Source organism: Cavia porcellus, unplaced genomic scaffold (genome assembly GCF_034190915.1).
Source record: "Cavia porcellus strain 051 isolate PalLab524CR breed Dunkin Hartley unplaced genomic scaffold, mCavPor4.1 scaffold_2, whole genome shotgun sequence".
NCBI classification, from domain to species: domain Eukaryota; kingdom Metazoa; phylum Chordata; class Mammalia; order Rodentia; family Caviidae; genus Cavia; species Cavia porcellus.
In genome coordinates, this window is record NW_026947485.1 from 36,760,148 (window position 1) to 36,771,072 (window position 10,925).

The following is a 10,925-nucleotide window of genomic DNA, read 5'->3' on the forward strand; positions in this document are numbered from 1 at the left end:
GTTGGTGGGAACATAAATTAGCCCCACCCTCCTTGAGCTCTAGCAGTTGTTCAAGTCTATTGCCCTCTAGTGGGGGAAGGTCTCCTGGTCTGGAGTGTTGATTTCCTTGTAGATCACATGAATACCTCTGTGCATCTCCAGTGTTCATGCTGGAGTTCCATCCTACCTCTATGCTACAGTGCCTTCAAAATTCCAGTTGTCCTGGCCTCCTTAAACCCTAAGATCTATCTTCTCAAACCAACATAGTCACCAAACAATATTTTGTTCCAGGACCTTCACCCTATGTTGACCTAAAACCAGCCCTAAGAGAAAGATGGTGCTTTACTAAGATTCATCTCTTTCATTTCCCTTTTCTCAGGGCCTACATTTTGCCCAACTGCTTCCAGTATCTGAAAATCATTATTGCATATATTTTGCTTTGATTTTTTTAGTTGCTTAAAGTGAAGGCATAGATCAAGTCCCAAATGCTCTAGCATGGTTGTAGTGGAAATCAGTACCTGTCCTATTATCCCATTTTGCTTATTTTCCTTGCTTCTGATACATTTCCTTTGGACTGTCTTTTTTCTATTTACTTATTATTTTATTTTATGTTATTTAATTGTATATTTGCAGCACTGGGGATTAAACTCAGGACCCTATCACAGAGCTACATCTCTAGCCTTTTTTGATTTATTTTTTATATTTAGACAAGGTCTTACGAAGTTGGTAGGTTTCCCAGACTGAACTTGAATTTGAGATCCTCCTGCCTCTGCTGCCCAGGATGTTGGGATTACAGGCCTGCACCTCCACTTCTAGCTGGGGCATGTCTTATGAACCATCAGATTTTTAGGTCTGCTGAACTGTACTCAGCAAAGGTTCGGTGCTCATAGCAGTGTTAGGGCCTTTCCAATCTCAACTATATACTCTCCAGGCTTCAGATAAATGAAAACTCAGCTCGCCTTATGAAAATCCCCTGACTTCTTATCAGAGAGAAATGTGCGTTTGATAAATGAACTGGCCCTAATAAAGGGAACTACTAGAGCTGTGCTCTAGAAGATTCTATTCCATCCTGCTTCCTGGTAGCAATGCTGACTTGAGTGTATCACTGAATTCAGTTTTCTCATTAGAATATTGAAGGAGATAACTTTCTGTCTCTGTCTAATTTTAACAGTTTATGATCCTAAAATCTATCTACAAATTAAGCCTGACCGTGGTCTCTGCCCATCTTCTCTACATTGGTAGGTTTTGCTTGTGCACGGAATCTAAACAACATCACCCATCAGTTCTCAGTAAGTTGCAGAGCATCTTCTGGGTTGGAAAAAACATTGGTGGAGTCTTCCTTTCCTAGGATTCAATGTGAGCTGAATAAAGAGCTATCCTAGCCCTACATTATCTTCTATGTAAAGACAATGATGTTTTGTGTCATTCTATTTATGAGATTTTTCTCTCTCATCAGCAAACTGCCATCTTTATGTAAGTATCCTCAAGTCCAACCTGAAAAACCCAGTCTCTACTGTCTTCCACAAATGTCATGCGGTGGAGGAGATTTCCTTTCCCATTCCACCTGCTCTACCTTGGCAGCTATCTACTGTACGTGACAGTAGTCAGAGCACAGCAGCTCAGGGCCCCGCCTGGAAGAAGAGAAATGGAGTAGGAGACAGAAGATACTTCTGGAGCCTCCAAGATTGCTATGAAGTAATAATCCCTGAATCCAATGACCTAGTAGTCCAAAAGTGAAGCCTTGAGAACACATACCATTCCCAGTGGAAACCTACGGATGGAACCTTTAGTATACAGATGCTCCTCTGACCACGCTATGCCTTGCATGGGCACCTTTCTTCCCTGGACCTTGATCCCCTGCTATCTAAAGTGGGGTGCATGATTCTAGCTCTTCCCCCGACCCATGAACTCAGGGCTGTTGATAGGACAAATAAGATCAAAACTGAAAGGACAAAAGTTCGCTGAATGCAAGGTGGCGGCATGGGTGCTGAGATAATTAGTTTTTCTGTACTGACAAACTGAAAATACACACACAGAAACTTTCTTTTCAGGTGAGGAGGCTGTTAAAAGATACCGTGATCTCCTTGTTCACCCCTAGAGTTTCTTTGTGTTGTCCTGAAGGAAGGGGGGGTAACAGATTGACTATACAGTTGCTATTTTAGTATCAGAGGAGCCAGGCTTGTTGATTGCAGAGATTGTTATCTCTTTTAGGGCTCAATGAAGGTGACTTTCAAATCTTTTGTTAAACCAGAGGCTCCCTTTCTGCTAGTGCTCAGTCCAGGCAAAACCTGAGACAGTGAGGATCAAGACCGGTTGGAGGGGGTTGCTGTGTGAAAGATGCCCTGAGAACTAAGAGAAGAACCCAGCAGATTCTCTGAAAAACAACAATGGTGGAAAAGGAAACAAGGTAAAGAGTTTCAATGCCGCTCCCTATAGCACAATATAACAGATGTCCAGAAGGAATCTGTATGAGTTCTTTTTAATCATATTGCCTTTATCTTCTCTGGATCTCTCCAGAGAACCTGTGACTGAGAAAGAAGGATTATAAAGCTAGAGTCATAGATTTTCCATTGGTGCCAGTGGACCTAGACACTGCCACAGAGGGAAGGGCTAAAGGAGGGACAGTGAGCCATTCAGATAATTCCCAAAGATGTGGTTTTGTCTCCGGAGCAAGGAAGAAGCTGTAGGAAGGAAGGCAGGAAAAAAAAAAATAATAAGGGCATGATGATGATCCCACAGACGAAAGGCTTCCGGGACAAGAATGTACTTCCGGGACAAGTCCATGTACTCCTGGACTCAGTCCCTCATTCCAATGCTTTCTGAACAGGAGACCTGGATGGCACTCTGAGCCTGCTGTTCTTTATACCCAGTCTAGTCCTTACCATTCTGCTGTCCTCAAATCTTTGTCTTCCCTCTCCAGGTTCCCTGGTGTCTCCAGTTTCCACTCTACCACCAAAATGCAAAGCCAGGTTCTTTTGAGAAGAACTTTGAGGACAACTCTGGACTCTCTTGCAAGCTTGCATCTCTGTAGAGCCACAGAGCATGCACAGTCCCCTGAGAGAGAGGCCTTAAAGTGATATCATCTGCCTAGGGTGAAGACACAAACCTGGAATCCCAACACTCTGGGAGTCTAAAGCAGAAAGATCACAATTTAAGCCCAGCCTACCCAACTTAGTAATTTTGTGAGAACTTATCTCAAAATAAAAATAAACGGGGTCTGGATATATAGCATAATGCAAAGACCCTGGGTTGCAAATTCCAATGCTGAGAGAGAGAGAGAGAGAGAGAGAGAGAGAGAGAGAGAGATTGAGAGGTAGTGGGGGAATCATTTTGTTTACTGAAAGCAATGAAGTGTTTTTTCAAGATCCAATTTCTACCCTAGAGCCTGGAGTATTCCATCTTTGAAGCTCCCAGTGGGGCCAGGGATGAGGTTGTGGCAGAGAGAGGGCATCAGTAAGAGTCAAATCTAGAATACTTTGCTTTTACTCGTCCTCTGGAGCTGGCCTCTGGGAGTTGTTTGGGGTAGGGGAATGTTGGCAACTATTGAAATGTGAGCTCACGGGCTCACCTGGCCCTTTAGGGTACCACTGGCCTTCAAGTTTGATGCCTTTGATGGCTGAGTCCTCTTCCTGCCTCTCAATCAAACACTACCCTTGGTGCCAGGATCTGTCTTTAACAACTCCCTCTGCAAGTCAATAAAATGTCAATTTAGTTCCTTTGTTAAGTCTTAAATCTGTGTATAACCTCTGCTTTCCTATGCTTGCTATATAGAGCTCATGTTTGCCGTCTGTTCCGGCTCCTGCTCTCCCCCACTTCCTCAGACAGGCACCTGCCCTGGCATAGGACGGGTTGGTAGAAGTCCTTGGGATGAGAAGATTAGAAAACAGAGCCACCAGGCTTCTCTAATTTCTTATGACACTGGAACCCCAAGCAAACCAGCTGAAAACTATCAGTTGCTGCTGCATTTTTTAACCAGACTCTTTCTAACTAGACACTAAATATGATAGCTGCTTCCAGAACCCTGGCACTGCCTTGTTTCTTGTCTGTACACAAGCCTTGTTTTCAAGCCTCTTTTCTATGCTGGGAATTCCCTTTAGGTGACTCCTTTTCTTCTGCTTGCAATCCAAGAATTAGGATCCATGCAAGGGGTACCGTGGGTTCAGATACCCCTTAATGACTTAGGGCTCCCATCTTGCTGTCTATTGTCTCCATTAACCTTGTCCTCTAGCGCCATCAGCTACATGACCCTTCTCTTTCTTTCATCCTGAGGAGGAAATCACAAGAAGCCTCAGGAGTTTAATGGGGGAGCTCTAGGAACCTCACTGTGTTCCTCCTCGAGGGTTAGCATGCCTTTTCCCTGAGCCCACCCCATCCTTGTGTTTCCCTTCAGCAGTCTCCCTTCTGTCAGGCAAGAACTCTTGCTTGTTGCTACTACAACAGGCAGGGAGAAAGCAGGAAAATGCTTAAGACAAGACAGCTCTTTCATTAGCTACAACAAAGGAAACTACTTTCTGCCCTGCTCTTCATGGTGCTAACCTAGGACCTGGCAGAACCTGCAATCAAATCAGCTTTACTTCATAGCGAGCTCCCTTGGGAGGCAGACTCCTTCACCAAAAGCAATTTCCCTAAGACTCAGTTGGTGAGAAGCCAAGTCACCATTTGGCAAAATTAAATCAATGAATTTACTCTTGTGTGAATTGCTTTTTGGTGAATTTTCTTGGGACCCCTGTGCCCTAACCTATGCTCAAAATCATCACACAGAAGAAAAAGATTACTTTCCCCTTAAAGTTCTAAGAGTCTGTACTGAAGAGAGGGCTGAGGAAGTGGACAGAGAAGCCACTTCCTATTTAGGGACCACTTGCTGGGTTCTGGGGGCTTGATATGTCTGATCCCATTTCACCTTCCACAACATAGTTTCATAGGTGGAAAAACTAAAACTCGAGCAGAATATGACCTGCCCACAGTTTCTGGCTTCAGAGCTCCACACTTTCCTTATGTTGTCATCCACTTTTCTTGCAGCCTCAACTTAAAGGAAACTGCTCTTAAGGCCCACAGAAGCAAGATCCACATTGTCATTCTGTGACTTGCCCACATCCAGTCCAGGCCCCCTTCCCTCCACTTAATACCAAAGAGCAAAAAAGAGATCTGTGATGGTCTCCTCTGTGCCCATCATGGTCACACGTACTTATCCTCATAACCACCCACCTATGGGGCCAGGAAAGCCAGACCAGGGCAGTTTATCACTCTCCCAGGGTCACAGGATTTCCAAGTGGCAGGAACAGGTTGTCCAGCTATAATATCACTTGCTTTCCTCCTAGTAGTGTGTGTGCTTGAGTCTTAAAATGCATTTAGTTCTGCACCTCTATCTTACAAGTTAATGAATGAAGGAGAATGAGCTAGGGATTGGCCTGGTATCACAACAGACTAAGGCTTTGGGTTCTCCAATGGAACACATGATCTCCTGTCTACCAATATGTCAAGACTTGGTGTCTCTGGCCTTAACATGTGGTCCTCTTCCCTGAACTTCTAAGGATGGAGGCCTTGCCTGTTTCCAAACTTCCCTCTAGGACCACGGTTCCTCTAAGGCCTCTCCAGAATCCTTCTAAGGTTTCAGTTCCATCTTCCACAAGCAGTATTCAATATGAGTGATGGAGGGACTTTTATCAAAGGGGGCAGAAGGAACCACACTCAGAGAGTTGAGAGGTGGATGTGCCACAACTCACTGAAATGTCAGCCCCACCCCCAGGCTAGTGGCTACAGATTCCAGCAGCATTGGTATCCATCACAGGCTGCCTAACTTGCTTTCAGCATCTGAAATCTGTCTTGGATAGGGTGCTGCCAACTAACCCATCAGCTAGAGAGAATCAGATTTGAGGTTGGAATTGCCCTAGGATCCACATAAACATGACAACATTTTATAGGAGAGTGAGGGGCCCAGGAGCTGGAAGTGAACAAACTCTGACTCAAAGAGAAAAGGCAATCAGGAAAGAATAGTAAATCCATAATTCTTTGAGCTCCTTGGTTTCTGTTAAGGAAATTAAATCTTAAGACCCACTCTCTCTCTCTATCTCTGTCTCCCTGGATTGAACCTAGGGCCTTCTCACTGAGCAATATTCATGGTGTTTTGTTTTGTTTTGTTTTGTTTTGTTTTGTTTTGTTTTGTTTTGTTTGAGACAGAGTCTTTCTGAATTCCTTACACTCTTCCTGTCTCAGCTTCACAGAGTTCTGGGATCACAGCATGAACTACCACAGATGGCTTCCTTTTCTTAAGTATCTCTCAAATTTCTTGTCTCCTTCCTTGTCACAAAGCCATCTTTATCTCTTGTGTTCTTGGATTAGGAGATATTGAAAGCTAACTAAATGTCTCCTTTGTCTTAAGTATCATCTCTTGCAATTTTCTTTCCACATGCCAACAGGAGAGTCTATCTAAAATTGAAGTCTAAGGCCATTTGCTTAGAGGCAAAGTCTCCACATTGTCAGGTGTTGTAGTTAGGGTTTACAAGGGAAAAGACACATAATTTATAAGATTATTTTATAATATTCACCCAAAGAGTCAAATGCAGAAGAGTGCAGAAGCTCTGACCACACCCTAGAGACCCAAAGAGTCTAACTGAGGGCCTGGATCTAACATCAGTGTTCTTCATGGGCCCATCTGAACACCTAGTGCCCATGGCAATGTCCTCCATGAGTCCATCTGGAGGCCTAGAGCCTATGACAATGTCTCATGCAACATTGTACCAAGGATCTGCCTGGAAAGGCCCAAAGGCCAGTGGTGGAAGCTAGAAAGTCTGCATCAGCAGGGTGAAGGATCTGTGCCAGTGGGCTCAGAGATCTTCCATGGAGCCAGGAAATAACATTCAAGGTAAGGATCAGAGCTCCCCTGAAAAGAGCTGCAGCCATCCTTGGGGACAGCAAGGTTCTAAGATCCTCTGACAATGAGAACAGCTGAGTTCATATTAGGAAAACCAGTTTGACAACCTTCTCCAGGAAAATCAAAGTACACCATCTTCCCCTCCAGTTCTTTTTTATAATGTTGGCAATAATTTTCAGGTGGGTCTTCCACACCCAGCAGCATGTTGATTCAGCTGATGTTACAAGTTGACCATTAGTTAATCCACCATACCAGGAATGCATAAGATATATTAGGGTGTAGAAAAAAATACAACATATAATTCCTTTCACTGATTTGAGGTAAACCTCAGCTATACCAAATCATATTAATCATGATCATTGATTCACAATACATCTAATCTTTGGTCCTTCATTCATGTACATATATTTGCATGTAAGTGTTCATAAATCCATTGTCCAGCCTGAAGGCTAGAACCTTGACAATAATTTCTATCGATATATTCAGAAATCCTATCCCATCCTACTGCTACCACTACCCAAGTTATCCACCACCCTGAGCCACATTGCTGCCTTACTTTTAGTACAGTATTAACATATCTATATCTATATATATATATATATATATATTTCTTTAAAATATGTAGAGTACTCTTTTCATTCTAGTTGCTTTAAGCAGTGTGCTATATGTAATATTCTGATCTTTCCTTTATTTTAACATTGTCAGTGCTCATTCATATTGCTGCACATCACAGAATTCATTCATTTGGACTGCTGCGTAATATTCTTTTCTCATGCCTATACCTCAACTTATTATTCTGCTCTTGTGTTGATGAGTATTTGAGTTATTTTCATTAATAAATGCAATTAAAATGTTTTTAAGATTTAAGTGCAAATGCAAAACTCAGTAGCCAAGATAGTCTTAAAACATGTGTATAGACATATATATTTTATTTAAAGGAGTCATATAACTTACACAGGATATCAGAACATATAAAAGAATAGTAAAATTCAAGTAAAAGAAGACAAATTATCCAATAAGAAATGGAAAAAGATTCAACTATTTCACAAAGAAAAATGTCCAAACAGATAGTAAATCTATGAAGTGAAATTCAAAATCATTAACCTTAAAAGAAATGCAAAAAAAAAAAAAAGGGTGAGCTACAACCTCAGCCAGTACAATAATGAAAAGTAGAACTATTGATGATACTAAGTGTTGGTGAAAATGTAGAGAACCTAGAACTCTCAAACCTTCTGGTATGAGTACAAATTGGCTCAACTACTTCAGAAAACTGGCATTATCTATCCATGTTAAACACACACACACACACACACACACACACACACACACACACACACATATATATATATATATATATACTGTATGTTTTACCAATTCTACTAGATATACATAAAGAAAATTTTCAAATATACTCTAAAAAATGTGTATACAAATATTTTTAGGAGAACTATTAACCATAGTTTGGTGCCAGGTATAAGTTCTTCAGATAGATATAGTAATCATTCCTCAGGTTCACCAAAGATTTGGTTTCAGGCCCTCCTGCAGATAACAAAATCTGTGCATGTTCAAATTCCTTATATAAAGTGGCATAATATTTGTGTATAGTCTACACATAAAAACATATGTACATTAAATCATCTCTGGATGACTTACAATCTTACAATCCTAATACGATACAAATGCTACATAAATAGTTGTTAAACTTTATCATTTAGACAATAATGACAAGAAAGACATGTCATTACAGATGCAATTATTTAAGTGTTTTTGACCATTGGGTGGTTAAATCCATGGATGCAGAATCTATAAATATAGTGGGCTGAATGCAAATACATACCCTCCTTCAGGATATCAACATCAAGCTGTAAGAGAACAGAACTCTTCCCGACAGTGTATGGCATGGCTATTTCTGAGTATTGCGCATTCTACAGAGACAAACCCAGTTTCATGGGGAAAAGCTATTGTGCTACTAGACTTGAGACTCCAATGCTAAATAGCAACAAAGTAGACTTTAAGTAAAAAAAAATTATATATATATATATATATATATATATATATATATAGTACTCCATGTATTCAACATTGGATTAATCTGAATTCCTGGTTCTGAGCCACTGACAACATTTTTCCATAGATAGTTTGTATGCTCATTCATTCATTCATTCATTCTCTAGTTTTTACTCACCATCCAACTCAAATATCTAGACTAATATGGATGACATATTTGTTTATTCTTCACCCAGCCTGGACCACTCCGTCACCCCTCACCTCTGCCAAGTGATGATCATAATGCTAAACCTTGTACTCTTTTCTTTGCTTTGTTTCTCAGCAGTATCACCTAAAAATGTATGCCTCTGTTGCTTATTTTATAGTTTTGATTTTGAGGTTTAGTGTGATCCTTCTGAGATCTGCTTTCTCCTGCTCATTGTATTTCAGTGTTACCATGTTACCAGGCATAGTACATTTATTTCCATTTCCGTTATCATGAAACCTTCTATTTAGTCAAAAGACCATAACTTATTTACCCATTTTTTTCCTCCATGGACTTGTGACTTTTTCCAAATAGTGTTGCTCTGAACACTCTTCTTCATGTCCTAGGATGCATCATTTCTCATAGTGATTGCTAAGGTTACAGTATGTTTCTGGACATGTAATTTTTGAAAGATGATAGCAACGATAATAAGCATGTGCTGGTGATAGCTGATATTTGTCTGATGCGTTACCTGTCTCAAAGCTCTACCTAATTAGACAACTCTAGTCCAGGCAGGTCAGCCACAGGGTTAGAAAGTAGCAAAATCCACCTTCCTCAGACTTAGTTTAGTGCATTATTCTGGTCTACTCTAGGGCCTTGGGGGTTAATTAGCATCTCTAACTATGAAACCTAGTTATTTCACAATACACCATAAAAAATGAGTGAGACCTGTTATGTCAGTGAACATTTGAGGAAACTGAGACATATGAAATGACCAGAAGAGGGCAGTCAGGTCTGGTACCACCCAAAGATTCCTTCTCCATTCTCAAACTGAAGATGAGAGCTTGTAGGGCCTAAGATGGTCAGGGCTGCCTGGGAGGCAGAATTCCACCTAGTAAAATCCACCTGGATGAGAGGGGTCATCCTTCTGTCTTCCATGCTATGTGGCTCTCTCGGTTCACACATCACTCTTGCCCTGCAGGACCACACTCATTGTGTGGCAGAATGCCAGCCCTTCTCCACTCTCTAGCCCCATCACTGAATAATGATACCAGCTAAGTGATGGGATGGTGCCAGCAACCTCCTAGCAAACCCTCCCCAAGGAGCTGGATCAATAACACTTAGCTGCTCCTTTTCAGTTTGGCAAGCGGGAAGCAGGAAACCCGGCCTGGGCCTTTCCCTCAGGGAGATGCTGCTCTGACACCCTCCACTACCACCACACCCCCGGCATTTTCAGCTTCCAATACAGAAGAAAGTAATGTGTCCCACAAGGAATCAATCTCCTCTATTCATAGTCTAGGGCTACCCATCTCCACTAGAATGTGATTGTCATGCTCACCTTCAGGAAAAGGCTCTTTTCCTAAAAGTTCAGGTCTGGGAAGCCTATAGCACTCAGGGAATCCCTGGATCCATCAGCCATCTTACCACCTAGAGCTGTTTGATTTGGGTTAGGGGAGAACAAAGAGAAAGAGGAAGTACCTTATACCTACGTGACCCAATCAACAATTTGTCATATACTGGTGTCCCATTTAGACATGATTGGGTCCAAACTGGCTCAAGAATCACATCCATCTTGTCCTTAGAGGTCCTGCAGAGTTGAAGGAGTAATGACAGCCAATACTCACAAAGTGCTTCTAAGCCCTTATCTTATGATTCTCAGAGTATGTATTCTTTTTCTTTTTTTTTTTTCTTTTTCATTTTTATCGGTACCAGGGATCAAACTCACAACCGCACACTTGGAAGGAAGTTGCTTATGCCGCTGAGCTAAATCCCCAGCTCCCCAGAGTATGTATTCTAACCCACAAGGTATCATCTATCATCTCCACTTTAGTGATAAGGAAAATTGAAGCACAGAGAAAAATAAAGTGACTTGCCCAGGATCAC